At 42.7% G+C, this 17,264-nt stretch overlaps 1 protein-coding gene across 6 annotated transcripts in view; it reads right to left on the reverse strand.

Moving 5' to 3' along the window:
* Positions 1–5,086: 5,086 nt before the first annotated feature.
* The window catches only part of LOC135897663 (uncharacterized), a 45,485-nt gene continuing 33,307 nt past the window's right edge, over positions 5,087–17,264 (reverse strand). For 3 of the 6 annotated variants that reach the window (XM_065426356.2, XM_070541049.1, XM_065426355.2), the window contains one exon: positions 5,087–5,330. The gene's annotated coding sequence lies outside the window, so the exon portion shown is untranslated. Of the gene's footprint in view, positions 5,331–6,606; positions 6,797–17,264 lie in introns of all 6 variants that reach the window. The other 3 variants (XR_010563110.2, XR_010563108.2, XR_010563109.2) reach the window with 2 other exon arrangements.

The raw sequence follows: 17,264 nt of genomic DNA on the forward strand, positions 1-17,264 counted from the left end.
ACTGTGAAAGCCATGGAGGAACGAAAAAGATGAGGGAGCATTACGCCACGCAGCCAGCCTTGGCAAGCAAACGCTCTGCGAAGTCCATACATTTGCTCAGTGGTGGCCCAACACGTCGCCTCTTGCTTCGAGATCACGAAGCAAGAATCGAGATTTGTTCACGTTTGGTTCCTAGTAGCTTTTGTTCAGTGCGCGCTTGTTCAGCTGCCATAACGTGGCTCTGCCTGCAGAGTGGGAATGCTAAAATCAACCGCGCACTTTATTGTGCGATCACGTGTTGGGCTGAGAGGTGTGGTTTCAATCGCGATGCCGTACGCACCTGCCTGTTATTTCCTTCCTCCATGGCAAAAGCATTATATGGCTCATGAAGTGGAAAATCTGGTGACGTCCCCGGAAATGGTACAAAAGTCACGTGGTCACAGCCGATCAATGGGAGGCACGCGCCGCTGGTTTCCTTCAAGCACCCCTATTACCCTATTCTAAACCTCCTTAATGTGTCGCAAGGTTAGACACGTTTAGATGAGATTGCTCTATGGCAAGGTCAGATTTCCAAGCTTGCAATAACGCAATTACACTCTCTTACTGAAATAGGAATACAGAAAAACTCGCACGCTTACTAATAATTACATATATTTCGAGACCACATGTATACTGTGATCTAAAATGCGAAAGTCTAACGTGCGTAAGGTGTTCTGATTGATTTGTCATGTAGAGGTCATTCGTTTTCCCAATACAACTGAAGGAAACGTTGAAGTTCTAGTCCATCAGACTCTCATCAGACCATCCTCTTATTTTTTTTTCTATTTTCAAGTTTCTCTTTTGCTTTCATATTTATTGGCCTAATCAGCTAGAGGAGCCCCCTTTCGACATCTTTCATTTATCCACAATAGTATGCCGAAATCCAGATGTGAACATGGCATATCATCATAATACTCACTACTGCATTATACCACACATTGTGTAAATAGCAGCCCCATACAGTATTAGTTGTGCACTTCACGGCATATGACCAGTAACTAAAATTTTGGCAAGCATTGGAACGGGCATTTGCCTTTGTGAGATGTCATAATAGGAAACGTGGGCCATATACTCACAAAAACGCCCGTACATCAAAACATTTTGTAAGAGCAAAGTTGGAAATATTATTGCAAAGGCGGCTGGCCAACAGCTAACAGCACTTGCAAACAAAAATCTTCGTGAATTAGGCCCGTTATCTCCATCGATAGCCGTACCCTGCGATGGTCACCAGTAGGAACAGTAAACAGCTGTGTGCTTTGCACTTATAAACACACTGTATGTCATCGATGTCATTCGCCACGCTGACGTATGCGACACATTGTTAATCAATTACCGTCGAAAAGAATACTTTGGCAGAAATCATGCAGTGGACACTTTTCGGTGCTGGTGCTTAACAAAAAGAAAGCATCTCTATGCCGGCCCTGTCACTCTTCATGAGCATAGCCTGCCAACGCACTCCATACGCCCTTAAATAAATAAAAGATGTGACGTACAAAATGTGCCTTCGTAACACGTGTTCCTTATATATACACACGGCATGCAGATCTCATGCACTGTGGGAATCAACCTTATGCGAAGCATTTCGCAGGGAGCTGGCGACCGAGCATCATTAAGGGCTAGCAAACCCTTCACCGGCAGGCCAACGCATTTGCGTAAGGCTAGTGGCAATGAGTGTGACTGAAGCATGTGTGCGATGACAGCAGCAAGACGACGATTGTGTTACGGCCAAGATTTCTTTCTTTCTGCTCTGGCAATTCGATGCGAGATGACAATTGCCTAGTTTTACATAGGTGCTGGGCGAGTGCACACGAGGGACGCATGAGTCTCGATGTTATTAGTGACTGCGTATTATGCAGTCACATGTAACATATGTATATGTCACATGGTGTATGCTAAAATGATGATGGCATGTTCACTTCAGCGATGAACCGTTAAACATCTCTGACCTCAAGCGACCATGAAGGCGATTCAGTATGTCGCAAAGCTTGTGTGTAGCTTTAACTGCTACGAGGGAAGGATTGGGGATCGTGCACCAATCGCAAAGGTAGCCGAGTCTAACAGCATTGCAAAGCACGAGCTGCTACGAGGAAAGAATTCGACTCCACTGCTGGCGACACATTCTTTATTGAGGTCCGAAACGAAACGAGAAACATACGTATCGCAAAGTGCCAGGAACGAGTCAAAGAATGTTCAACATTAAAAGACTGACAAAATAAAAGCATGTAAAAGGTGCTTTGGACGTGATATGTGTGTAATTTATGTGCATGTGCGTGTGTAGAACGCGAGGTGTGTCAAGGGGAAACTGGAGACATTTAGGTGATCGACAGTCGCCGAACAGAGGGAAGCTTGGATCACCCAAAGTTCCTACAAGCGAGCTTTGGCCCCCACAAAGAGAAGCCCCATTATCGAAAAGCTGTGTTCAGGGCTCCAGGCTGAGGCTTTCTCAGCTCGTCCACCATTGGTCACGAGATATGCTGCGGGCTCACAGGCCGTATGGGAATTTAAAATGCTAAGTAGTGCTTGCAAAACATCCTTCACGTCATCACCTCTGGGGCAGAGCTCAATGTCGAAAGTGGGGGAGGGGGGGGAGGCACCCGCCACCACAAATTCTAATGCCCACCCCTTCCCCGCGTCCGCACCCCTTGCCTGGTAATTAGCAATACATTCACACAAACACACCCTTCTCTTCTAGACACACACATAAACATACAAGCAGTCCATGTACGCATCGGAGCCCTTCCTTGAGCAAAGGGAGACTAGCACTGCTCTGGTATGCCACGAGATATCCAATGAGCAACGGCAAATGACGAAACTTTGAACAATAGCTGCCAACACACGCTTCTCTGGACCATGTTGGCGGGGCAATATCGGGTGCGCGGCTACCCCTTTCTCACCCACCTTTATAGCCGCCCGAGTTCACCGCAGAAACTGTGCCAAGCACAGAATGTTAAGGAAGAAAATGCTGCCAACATTTATAACGAAACTACGCCTTAAATAATAACTAAATTTAGGGCTTTTCCATAGCAGAATAGCGATATGGTTACGAGGCATGCCGTACACGCTTAAAGGTTGCACCCTTTGAGGCTTATCAATTGTCCGACAGCGATAATAGTCATCTGCAGCCTTGCCTGCATTTCCTTTCTTAAAAGCTACCCCCTCGCTACTTTCCTGTAGAGAATGCTATGTCACGCTGATTACGCATGTGCCACTCGTGACCTGGAAGTACACTGGCACGCAAGATAGACGACTGTTGTTGTGTGACAAGATCAACCCCAAAAGGTGCAAACATTTTTAAACAATGTGGCGTTTTTTTTTAAACAAACACCTAAATCCAAGAACATGTTTTGTATTCCGCCCCCATCGAAATTTGGCCTCCGCGGCCGGGATCGTACCTCCTTGAGCTCAGCAAAACAACACCATAGCCACTTGGTTAATCCTGGCAATAAAAAAAAACTGCACCCTAAAGAGCATAAAAACTACACCCCAAAGGGTGAAGTTTTTGTAAAAAGAGGCGTGGAATGTCTGTCTTTCAAAACATCACAGCCAGACGACTGATAAATAGCAAACAAATACCCTTTTATTTTTATGCCCTACTTCAAGCATAAGGATTATGAAAATAACCTGTTTGTTTATGAATCTTTAGGCCATTTTGTGAAGAGTGGCGGGCATGCATATTTCGAATGGGACGATTAAGATTGCTTCCAGAGCTACACCCGCTATATAGTTGGTTACAAGAAATTACACATTTTGTATAAATATGCCCCGATTTCTGTTGTGTAAATTATATCAAATTATAAGCATTGTTCTAGATGTGTTCCATATGATACAACATGCAGTAAAGGGGTGAAATTTATTGACTGTTGCTCAGGTCATATATTGGCGATTAGCTTCATTTTTGTTTTGCAACGGAGCAACCCTTGTAACCAAGCGATTTTTGTCTATGTACCAAGCCCAAAATTGCTGTCTCACTTCTTAGGTGGCAATATATGTGAATAAATCAACTAAAAGACAGCAATGCAAATTTGCCACTGAAGTTTCACTTCTATGGTTATATTAGCTTTAACCAACCGGGTCTTAGTCAATCCCCCATAGTGGATATGAGCCATGAGTTGAGAAAAAAGCAAAGTAGAAACACAGCAAGTGACACAAAGTCAGGTCACCTGGTTTTTGCAGTGTGACAACTGTGTTTGGAAGCCTTTTGTGCCTTCACAAGCAGCTGTCTGCCACAGTCTAGTCTGTAACACAGCAGCACTCATCCCGATCTTTGTGAAAAGACGTTTGGTAAGGCAGGGCTGTTAAGAATGGTACTGGTTAACTACCCTACATGGGGGAAGCAAGACACATCGAACAGTTGAGGAGAAAATCACACAGTAAAGTTCAAGGGAGAACAAGAGTACAAGACACATGAAGTGGCTATTGTAGAGAAAAGACTGCAGGAGTTTATTCAGTGCACGTACGCCTCTAGACGAAGTGAAATTCTCACTAATTTCATGCCTTAGCCACCTCTCCCCTGTGCAGGGTAGCAAACTGGACACGCATCTGGTCAACACCCCAGGCTTTCTCTTTCTCTCTTTCCTGCAGTTGTCTGCTTCAGGCATCTCTGTGTTACTGTTGCTGAAAACTGGGGGAGTTGGTTACTGGCATTACGAAACGTGTAGTGAACACAAAAATGTCGCGAATAAGCCGCGGTGCTGCCAGCGCGGAACAGAGCCGACTGCAGTCGACCGTAGCCAGCCGGCTGCCGAGAGAGGGCCGGCGCACAAAGAATAAAGATCAGTTGGCACCGAGACTCCAAGCCCCACGCCTCGTCTCTGCTTTCCTCGCGCATGCCAATACATGCTAACAGCCAGCTGTAGGCTAGTAAAGCCAGTCTGTGTCCACTGAGCATTCTGTGTACCTTTTGTTTCACGTCTTAGCACTTTTAAAATGTTTCACAATGCATCTTGTCATTTAACACACTTGTGTTGGTGCGCAATTTGTGGGACAGGGCTTTGGTTCATAAATACAGAGGATACCAGAGGATAACTACTTTTTGGTGCTCCCAATGTGTGACTCTTAATTTCTGAAGTGGTCAAAACGGAAAGCATTTTATTAGGTTAAAATGATGAAAACTATACATGATGTACAATATATACAGGTCTGTGCTCCTGGCACAATTGGTATTCGCTTGCTCCATCAGCCAATTAAATGCTGCTCTTGCAATGGCTACGAGTCTGGCCACTTCTTGAAGTTGTTTGTTCTCTTACTGAAGCCGTTGGCACGATGTGCTCGGCTCCATGTCCTCTGCTGTATTCACTGCCTTGCTGGTAGCCCTGCAAAAGATAGAAGGAAAGCGCTTCTAATTTACATCCTAGGCTCATGAAGCACATTGTGACATGCTGCAAAGTCGAGAAATGAATCTATTCCTTAACAGTAAAAACATGCTACATATATATATATATATATATATATATATATATATATATATATATATATATATATATATATATATATGGTTTTCATTATACATCTTTTTTTCTCATAGCGCTAATGCATAAGTTGACAAACTTAAGTCAACTCAACGTTATAGCTGATATATTACTATATGTGACATCATTTTAAGTGGACTGCACTAATATCCCAATTATTTTCCTAGTTAACATAATGCTTGGATCTCAATCCAGTAATCATGTACTGGAGCACTCTTTCGTCGTAGAGGATGATCAAAACAGTGTCCGCGCACTCTACCCTATGAACCTCCACTTCCTGTTTGCAAAACACAAAAATATGATAGTCTGTTGTGGATGGTTCTCTTGCACTAACTTACACAGTTCTATGATTGCTTTGCCAATTTAGAGAAACTAAAGAAAAAAAAAATTGCAACATAAAAATATACCTTGCAACGTCAAGAAGCAGTGATGCTGTTACAGCTGGCTAGAATTTATATGTCATGGCTGAGTCAAGTGCTAACTTACAGAATAGACATTATTATACCAGTCAAAGCTGAAACATTAGCAAGTTAACAAGCAAGACAAGCTGTTGTTAGGGCAGTTTAACCAAACCAACGACCAATCAGACTTAATATTTGACGAACTGATTCCCTGTGAAATATGAGAGCAAAGTCTGTTACATCTACAGTCGAACCCGGATATATCCAACCCACAATATAATGAATTACTGTGTGGAATGAAGTGCTCTAAAATCCACATGAAAACTTTTGCACAATATTTTTATTTAACATATTATGATGTTACTGATGTTTATATGACATAAACTATTCAGTTCAATCTAACGGACGCAGACAGTTCCCACCCGACATCTTCACTCAGAGTACATTTTCGTCGTCATCGGCGTCAGCTTCTGCAGAAGCAGTAAACCCACTACACAGCCAACTGCTATGCTCGTGGCATTACCCCCCTTCCAGAAAGCATCGTCTCGACGGTTCTAATGCGAAACAGAGGACAAGATACAAAGCACAGACGTGGCAACACTGATAAAGTTCATGAAGAGGAAAGAGTCACGCAAGCGGGATGAAGGCTAGTGGAAGTGGGAATGGCCTCGCCAACTTTCTGCGGGCACTCACACAGCACTATAAACGAAGCAACATACGTTGACTGACACATTTGGAGCCTGGCCATGCATCTCCCAATCAGCGTCAAGGGATGACCACCTGCTGTCCGATGGCTTGGTCGGTGCCATAGCATCGTGACTTTTCTCTGTTCGGCACTCGTAACAGAGTAATCGGTGCCAGTGTCCATGAAGGCAGTGACCAGGTAGTTGCCGACTTGAATGGGGATGTCTGCGGAAACACTTTTAAAGTCAATGGCATGCAGCGGTGAAAGGGAATTGTTGGTGGTCAGCTGGCGTAAAGGGGAGGAGGAAGTTTATAGATCTGTCAACAGCGGCCCCACCCCTGGAGGTCACTGCTCTTAGTTTCCGTGGCGTGAGCTTGGGGACCGACTGGATCTGCCCCCAACGCCATGAGCGAACAGCAAGTGTTGGCCAGGTGACGTAGAACGTTGAGGAGATGGAGAGTGGGACTGGCACCATGGAAAAGTCGGGGACTGCTGGCTCGCCAAGTACTTAACAATAGCTCAGGGACGCTCACCATCACGGGGTCGACGTGTGCCTAAGCGAAACCCAGGAAGGCCCATCTCGTCGTATGTGCACTCGTGGTGTAGGTGACCTGCTTCATTACGATGGTAGCAGAGTCGCCGATTGGAGTGCACCAAACACTGGATTTCCGCATGTTTAGACTTGGGCTTACGAAAGGCTGGAAAAGGACTGAGGGCTCGAGAAGTGCTGTGAAGTCGGTTGCATGGGTGGGCGTGCCGGACAGCTGACTGCCAGCATAGGAGATCTTAAAGGGACACTAAAGGCAAATATTAGGTCAAGATAAAGTGACAGACTAGTGCTTGAGAATCTATAAGGTGTAAGTATTATCGCCAACAAGGCCTCAATAATCGAGAAACTGAGGTAAATGCAGGAAGCGATTAGAGACTCCCCCGGGACATTCAAGCACTTGCCCGATGACGAAAGCACTCCTCACTTCAATTCTGTGACTAGTACTCAACCACTCGTTGCAAAAGCATTATTGTATTGTATTATAATACGAAATAAAATGCTACTTATCCAGTTATATTTCATTTTTAGAAAAAGGAACTCATTGAAATTACCCTTGACAATGACGCGGGCAGCTGAAAGGTTTTGTTTTGGTCGACTCTACGCATTGTGTTTATTAGCAAAGTGTACATGACAGTGATCTAGTGTCCACACTCTTCAACCTGCCATGGGTTAACTTCTTCTAATGCAGTTTGATGGAGGTAAGGTACTCTCTTGTCGGTTATGGCATTGTCAGAAACAAGCATATACGTGGTGAAATTGTGTTTACTAGCTAAGTGTACATGACATTGATTTAGTGTCTACACTCTTCAATCTGCCAAGTTTGTCGCATTACTTCAGGAACACTTCTGTTGTGACAATTGGGGGCCTGTTGCCACAATAGGTTTCTGTAGTATTTCAGCAGCTCTCTGTAGCACTACAGAAGTTTGTCGGGTTACTTCAGGAACACTTCTGTTGGGACAACAGGGTGCCTGTTGTGATGACAAATTTTTCTGTAGTACTACAAAAATCTGTAGTGGAGCTTCAGCTTTCTGTTGTAACAACAGACATACGACAGAGTGTACTTCTGTAGTCACAGTGAGAAATGTCTGTTGTACATCAGAAAAGTATGTCGCTCCATCAAGAATCTGTAGTTACTACAGAAATATCATGTTGTACAACAGAAATTTCTGTAGTACTGAAGGCAACCTCTGCTGTCATTTTCAACTGGGTTGGACTGCAATTTCACCCCCACAGCACCTCCAGCTGCCACCATCAACAGTGTGCACCAGCTGTGTCACACTGTTGTGCTGAAAGGCTGGCATAAGCAACTTGGGCTTCTTTTGTTCCTCTCAGCCTAGTGCCGATAAAAAGATTGTGCACCCACTCCAAAACACATTTAAGGCTATACTATACAGTATACCTTGTGTGAGTTTATTAAAATTATAAATTTACCCCTACACATGAGGTGAACAGCTCAGCTTTGATGGAACACGAGAGGAAGCAAGAGTTGAATAAATTGCTAAACATGATGAATATTAGAGAATTAACAGAGAAAGATAAATATACAGTAAACTATTGTTACATTGACTCCGGTTAATCCGATCCCGACCAAAGGTCCCAGCTGGTGCCCATGAATTTCTTTGGGCCCGAGCATTTGTCATTTCGACCATAAAATTGACATTCGTTGGATAATACAAGCTTGAGCAGTTAGCATGCACACATGTTTCCTACGGTAATCTTAACAGCGACCCTTTAAGTGGCAGCATGTCTCAACGGAGCTTAGGGGACAGGAACACATGTCATTTCCCATCTAAAAAATGTATTTGCAGCCTGCCCTAGAAATATTTTCCAAGCAATAATGGTAGCTCACAGTATCTGATAATGGCCTTTACCGGATTCCAACACGCACCCTTCTTTTTGTTCCGAGGAAAATTGAGTGGGCTCAAATTTTGTATGCACGGTGCAACCGTGTTGGCGACGTTTGTGTGCTTTACTGCAGAGCACCAATGTACTGCGGCAAAGCTGACTTTAGAAAACTGGCTGCCATTGTGCAACACGTAACCTTTGCCCATGTATTTTGTTAAAATATTGGGTGCGCGTCATAGTTATACTTTGTTTAGGAGCTTTGATGTCATTTCTACGTTAGTTTTCTAGCTACAACACTACAATGTGCACGCGCATTTGATTCGCGGCGTGTTAGCATCTGGCAAATACCGTATTTATTTGAATATAAGGCAAGGTTTTCTTTCCCAGAATCTTTAGCATCGAAGTCACTCCCCGCCTTAAGCCTGTTTCACATGCTGCGACTGCAACGACGAAAATCGGTGCTGTCGCACGCGTCGCAATGCGATTTTTAGAGGGCTCATTTCACATGATTGCGATTTCAACAATGCGACTGGTGCGACGCCCAGGGTTGCTTAGTGCCAGGTTTCGTGGCACACGCTGCATAATTCTTTTATTGTAGTGAATAAAACGTTTACACTATAATATTATTGACTTCTCTTGATTATAAGCAAATAATATGTACGTTTACTCATTTAAAAACGTTAGTTAAGATTTGTCTTGAGGTGCGCGACGGCGGTTTTTGTAGTTCAGTGCGACATCGCGCACGTAAACAGCTGTTCGCAGGTGGTTCAGCGATGTGTGTTGTCATATCTACCTTCTATGACCGTTTCGTTCTGCCTGTGCTACAACAATCTGCAAGATGACCTATCGACAAGTTCATATAGCTACCCTCACCGTATATGCAGTATTCGGAATTCGGCTACCACGAAGTTGTCGTGTCAGCCCAACAAGATCCTCGCGCTACCCGTGCTCGGCGTCAGCGTCTAGAGAAATGATGCGTGTATATTGCCTGTCATTGCGCATATGTGGTGCCTGCTCCTAGCCATATTCTTACGCCAAACGCAACAAGAAGCACCAACCCGAACGCCCGCGCGTTCCCCTGAACGAAGCCTCAAACGATCTGTGTGATTACGACGTGGAATGAAAATTGTGTTGTGAAATTCAACCTTAGCGCTAGCCTGGTTCGTCCATCGCCGTGCTTGCGCTGCGAATATATATATGGGAGCCCCCTCTCAATATTTCTAAAGGCGCAAAAGCCGACGCATCAAATGTTTCGAGCAGTTACCGTCACTTTTGTAGAAACCTGTACGTTGTAACATTAGCATTCTAAAAGACACGCTTCTCGTCCACTTTGTTGTCCCATGTCTCGCGCTGGTAGTATACTCGGAACTTCTAACAAGAAGACCATATCAATACGCGCCATTCATAATGCAGGATCGTAGGCCCACGGCAGGTGCATTTTTCAGCTTTCTGCTCAGCCTCGCACGCCTCTCACGGTTAGCCTGTTTTGTGGAAATAAATATTATCATATTATTAATGTTATTAGATTTTATAGTTTCTTCACTGTAATTTATAGCAATCATCCAGATTTCTTAAGCTAGTCATGCATTTAACCTGTATTAGATCAACATTGTTACGACATGCTTATGGGAGTCATTTTCAAACTAGATTGCTCAGGCAGAGAAAGTACAAATGCAAGCCTCAATGTTTATTCCAATTTGGTATTCCTAAACATTATATTGGCAGAATTTTATGCCTGCTTACATTTCCTGCAATTCAATGTTCAGAGCTGGAAAAACCAATTCCTTTTCTTGCTGTCGAATGGCTGCTTCAATGTCGATAGCAAGCTATAATTTTTCATTTCGAAAGTGTTAAGCAATGACTATATGTCTAAGCTTATCAAAGCGTTTTTGTTCCACGAACACAAGTTTTCTGTCTCCCTCTCATTGACAGCCATGGAATGAAACCGTTCACTTTCATAAGTATCAGGATGCAAACATTCTGAAATTTGTCCTAAACATTTGTCTGCGTCCTATAGTGTGCATGTTTGTATTAAGTTCTGGGGTTACAATCGCAGTGATCTACACATATTGTTATATTGCAACAAACAAATTTATTTCAATGTTTTCAAATCTACAATGTGGCCATGCAGTAACGACTGCATTAATAAGCAAAAAAGAAAATTGCAGATTCAGTGTACGTGTTGGAATCTATGCGAAGTGCAGTTTTTGTCAAGTGGTCAATTAAATGTTGTTAAAGTAACTGCGATATATACAATTTGTCTTATTTTCAACAATCCAACTTGTCATCTTTTGCAAGGTTTGCTTATGCACCGCATAGGTCATAACCTTAATGTCATGTAATCTTTATGCATTACACTGTTCACAAACCATACCGAAACGCAAACGGCAGTTAATGTAGATGCACACTGCGAGACATCAACACAGTGACGTTTGTTGAGCAAGGAATGGTACGAGGTGTATGCAGATGAATGAATGACGTGCTTATGTACTTATTTATTTATATACCTCGCAGGCTGCAAGGTTGGAGTATTATGCAAGGGGGAATAAAAAAGTTGTTACAAAAGGAAGAAGGGCACAACATTAAGAAAAAAAACAGCAAAAAAGCAGTACCACTACATTGCACCAACTAGCCCAACGTGTTTTACTGGCACAACATTATACAATACTTAACAAACAATAACAGAAAAAGTTACTGCCCATGCACCCTGTAAAGACGGTAAACCAGCGAAGCTGAAATGTGCAGCCCCGGTTTTTATCACTGGGTTAATTCCAATGGCTTATTCAAGTCTTCCTATATTATTGGTTATGTCTGTGTTTCTTAATGAGGTTATGCACATGTTTGGCTTGGGTTTATCACATTGTTTATTTGGAATGCCGCACATTGCACTTTGCAAGATCACCATCTCCGAAAGTGCAATGAGCAGCGGTTCATTGTGTTAATCCAGGTGGTCCATCGAAGTCTTTCTGAATTATGTTACACATTTGTGTTTTGTAATGCGTTAATCATAATGTTTATGACTCAGTTATGCACTGTAGTTACCAAGTGACACACCGGGGCTGCACATTTCATTTAATTAAATACAGGGACACATTTTTGAACCTATAGGGAAGTCTGAGAGAGACTTCTGCACGCGCGCTCTGCTGCTAGAGAGAAACGACGTCACTATCGGTGTAGCCAATGACCCGCCACACCTTTGCTGCAAGATAATTATGACATCATGATCTTGTCTTAACCCCGTCTCACTCTGTGTCCCTTCCTTGCTATAATGCGTAGATAAATGTTTATGTGTTAAATGCATAAGCATTTCTATGTCTACCCAACAAGAAATGTCTCCGTCCCTCATGTAAGACGAACAATGGCTCACAACCCCCCAAACAATGGTTCATACCCCTACGCTAGGATTCTTGTGATCGGACCATGAGTGTTTCGCCTAGGCATATACAGCTTCACTCTAAAAAGAACGAACACCTTTCTGCTAGATACCAAGATAATCTCATGAGGTGTACTAACAAATGAAAGTTTATTGACCATGCCGAGTAAATGCTGGTCGACAAGCAATAAATCGAATTTACACAAAAAGCAGAAGCAAGATCTGATGCGTGTCCATACAGATCCCAACAGGAAACGCATCCATCTCTGAAAGTGTAACAGCGGCCATGCTGACACAAGATTCTCCCAGTGTATTTGCATCTACAGCATCCATAATTTCTCTAGGCAGCTGATCTCCACAGAATGCTAGCTTCTTTCTCTACAATGCACTCTCCACATCTGAGCGTGCATTGTAGAGGAAGAAGCTAGCATTCTGTGCAGATCGGCTGCCTAGAGAAATTACGGAAGCTGTAGATCTAAAAATGCTGGGTTAATCTTGTCATCACGGCCTCCGTTAGAAATGGATGCATTTCCTGTCAGGAAACCCACATGAATTTTTGCTTCTCCTTTTTGTGTATGTTCAGTCTATTGCTTGTCAGCGAGCATTTACTCGGTGGGTACATTAAACTTTTGATTGTTAGATCATCACGGTTTTCTTGTTTGTCCTATGTGTTCTTTGGTGCCAGTTGCAGCCAGGCTATTCATTTTTTTTTTTTTAGACTGCAGCAAGTCACTTTAATGGCCCTCATGATACCTTATAAAATCTTTTATTTGGCCAATGTAGCAAGAATGTACAGTGTGAAGCAGTAAGAACAGGGTATGCTAACTTCTAATTAAAAGGTTTATTGTGAAAATGCTGTGATCTATAAAGGTTACCACAAAGTAGTACAGCAATAAAACCTGATAAAGACTAGTGCTTGATGAAACCAAACATAAAAGCAGGAAAGGGGGAAAATACATATAGATATACTAGTCCAGGGAAAAAAAACAGTGATCACCAAGTGTGCAAGTGGCTACCTTCCAGGAAACTCATTTTTTTCCCAATGGCATGGAACTGGAAGAATGTGCTTGCATAAGCAAGCTGTCCGTCTGTCTATTGGAATAACAAGAGTGTTTCTTGAAAGGTGCTGGCATGCAGGATTGGCAATTGTAATTATTTTTTCCTGCACTTGGAATTTTTATCTATTTTCTTTCTGTAGCATCTTTATTTATGTTTGGCTGCATCAAGCACCAATTTTTATCTATCCTTCAAAGATGTCTTTCTTTTTCTGGGGAAAACTCGGGGAAGGCAGGAGATGGAAATTCAAGACGATGAGCAACATGAGAAAAAGGTGAAAGTAGGAGCCAACGTTTCCAAACGTGGACCTTGAAGAAGAGAAGTCCACTTGTCGAAACGTTGGCTCCTGCTTTCACCTTGTTCTCGTTTTGCTCATCGCCCTTTTACAACTCGCCACATTTTTACAAATGAACCTCAGTTGAACGTTAGTCCTCATCCATATCTAGTGTCATCCTGTTGATACTGCATCATGCTATGCACTCTTGCAACATTTGTGTGTGTGTGTTTGTGCACACGCGTGGATTTGGATGCGAGATCGGGCCCTTGGGCAGAGGTGTCACTCTTCTCCTGTGCAGCCTTATGAGTTCATTAACTATACTGCAACAGAAATGCGATGGACAGGAACGAAGTGAACACACAGAGCGCTTCGTTCTTGTCTGTTGTCTATCTGTTGCACTTTAGTTAATAATGAATACACACAAACTCATCTAGTTTTCAGTTATTATGTCAGGCTTATAAGCCCGCTTGTGTTCTGGAATATCTGCATGGCTACGTATGCTGTAATTTAATTTCTGGCCATGTGCTAGCAAGTCGCGTGTTAATCTCCTGATTTTCCTGACAATCTTGTGTGATGTGCAGGCCCAGACAGTTTCTGGTGAATCCATGCAGGGCGTTGTGCAGGGTGTAATCTGCATTACAAGTGCTGCTTTGATTGCGTTCAGTTCAGCTTTTCTAGGTGTAGGATGACCTGGAATGGTACTCACTTATATGGGGTTGTTTTATGTAGTGTCATACTACTGTTACACTGCTATTGCCAGATCAGTGTACTATATGTGCCTTATGTTTGCTTGTATCTTCATGACTAGCAACCTGCTCTGTGTGTTTGGCAGTTGCATATAATCTCCTGGCCTAATTGTTTGCCCCCATATTCCATGGTATGGGCCTGTTGTGTTTCAAGTTCAGGTACTCCCGAGGTTGTGTTTCTGAAGGGAGGGGTAGTCGTCTTTGCATCTCATATGCTAGCTGGCATAGTATCTTGGGATGAGGTTCTGAGCTCTTGAGACAAAGAATTTGTGCTGCAGGCTGCAACTCTACTCTGTCTAGGTGCTTGTTCGTTAGCTCTTTCTCATAGAGGTCTTCAAGCATGGTACAGTTGGAAAGACATGTTATTACTATCCGATTCCTGTATTCGATGAGTTGTCTTTTTTGTGTGCTGCTGGTAATTCATACCGTACCATACCTTGGACACAAGCACAGCATCTGCGATTTTCTATAGTATCCGCTCGCCCACCCCCGTTATTTCGAGATTATTCTTTTCACCAGGTGTGGAAGTTGCGTCCAGGCATTGCATAATTGTTACACCCACATGCTGGCTCTGCCGTCATGGGCTTACACTAGCTGAGGATTTGTGGATGTTGACTTGCGGGCATATTTGTCCAGCTATGTGGATCACAGTATGCAATGTGGGGTAGTTCTTGATTCTAGTCTTTCTTTTTTTTCTGACGTCGATATGAGCTGACTTATCACAAAGCGAGAGGCCAGACTAGCCAAGAAAGTCTGCAGTGTTGTCGAGGGCTTGTTGCATCATTCTTGATTTCTGTATAAGATAGCTTTCCCACAGACTGTAATACACCATAGGCTGTAGTGTTTCTTGTAGTATGCCCGTGTTGTTGGTGTGTGTGGGCTAAACGTACCTCCAACTCTCACCTGAAATTTTCTGTCTTTCAGAAAGTTAGTTTAAGTGCTCTACCAGAAATGTTTTTGCTCATCGTTCCTCTTATTAGAGCAGCATGAGGTACTGCTGTTAACCCTTTAATGACGAGACATATAAATACCGAGAAAACATGTTTATTGTTCTATCTAAATATGCAAAACACATCAAGAGTAAGCATAATCAACAAAAAGAAAAAATATTTTGCAGAAATTCTTCAGCAATAGAGGGAAAACCCCAGGCAGGAAACTGAAAGTGGGATTCACCCCAATGAAGCCACCTAGCTTTATTTTCAATTTGTATAGACAGCTCTTATCATATGTGAACCATAGGTGCCCATTTCATTTGCTTTACATCAGATGTGCGACACCACTGCAGCTGCATACGTTGCATTGGCCTGTCTCCTCTGAACTTCCTTGCACAAGACAGTGAGTCGCGTGCCAAACTTCTTCTTCCTCGTCCAGTGTTCCTGCTCTAAACCAACAAATGACGCTTGCTGCCTGTCATTCAGTGTTGGCCGAAGACATTTAGCTAGAAACTTCGTACACGATACTTAAACTCGACAAGAAAAAAATTCTTTTTTGGTGTGTTGCCTGTAGGCAACACTCGTCAATAAAGGGTTAAAAGCCTCTTCACTCTGTTCATTCTTTCATAAGCGGTATTACACAATGTCCTGCAATAAAGTTTCTGCTGCTTATGGCCCACTCATATCTGCCAGAAGGGACAACTCTTGAAAAAGGTTTTCTTTGTGCTATGTGTGCGACGTAGTAGGAGCATTCATACCTTGACATTTATACATCTGTAGAACCAGCTTCTTGACAGTGTACTTGCTATACCTGATCATGCTTACTTGTGCAGTGCTGTTGAACAATACATATTGATGCAATGAATATTTACACACTTGAATTATCACGAAAGATGGTTGTTTTAGAATTCTGCGCTTTGCTTTCTATTGGTGTTAGATTTTGCATAAGCATGCCCCCCGTGCAACAGCATTTTGAAGTGTAAGGGTTCAATAAAAGGTGATGAACTAAATCTAAGTGCAAGAGCTTTTTTTCGCACCTATGACTCCCATCAAAATGCGACTTCCATGGCTGGCAAATCAATCCCTCGCCTTGTGTTAGCAGCAGAATGCTATAGCCACAGTGGCAGGTGAACAAATTGAAGAACAATATTTCTGTCTATAATTTTTTTTCTTGCCTGTATGTAAGTAAAGTTTGGAATAAGTTTGTCATTGCAAAAAAGCCCAGTTTGTGTTCTTTTATTGAATAAACCACATATTGTGTATAGTTGAAATGCAGAAAGTTGTTCTAAAATCCTCAGGTGATATATGTTCTTGCAAGTAGCATGGTATTTCATTACTTATAAAGATAGTAATCGCAGCGGATATCGTTATATGGGTTTACACACTAACATATGTGATCACAAACTTATTAGAAACTTACTAGAAACATGTAAGGCATGAATGTTTCTGCACACTTGATCAGCTGTGAACGTGCAAGAACTGCTTGTACTGGCTGACTTCACTGCACAGTTTTGATTTACTTTTCTTCAGCGTGTCGTTTTATCCTGTTTTATCCCCACAAGAACAGGCGTTTGCCTGCTTTTCGCATTGTTGCACGAGTTCTACATAATTGTGCAGGGTGTACGTTGTCACTGTATTTACTTAATCTACTAGCTGTACAGTTAATTACCTTGCAGAGCAAGTGTTCATACAGATGCAGTAAGGATACAAAGTCCGCAACATAGTCAATGTTCATTGGTTTCTGTGCAAGAAAAAAAAATTCTCCAGAGAAGAGCTGCAACTAAACGTGCATGTAATATTTTATTCAAGCCACGGATTTAATGCTATCGTAGCAAATTCATTACGATAGCCTACACTTTTGCTCTGTCAAATTTAATAAGTGGCAAGATAAGCTTTCAAGATGCATCGGGAAA

The sequence above is a fragment of the Dermacentor albipictus genome, chromosome 6 (genome assembly GCF_038994185.2).
Source record: "Dermacentor albipictus isolate Rhodes 1998 colony chromosome 6, USDA_Dalb.pri_finalv2, whole genome shotgun sequence".
Taxonomy (NCBI): Eukaryota; Metazoa; Arthropoda; class Arachnida; order Ixodida; family Ixodidae; genus Dermacentor; species Dermacentor albipictus.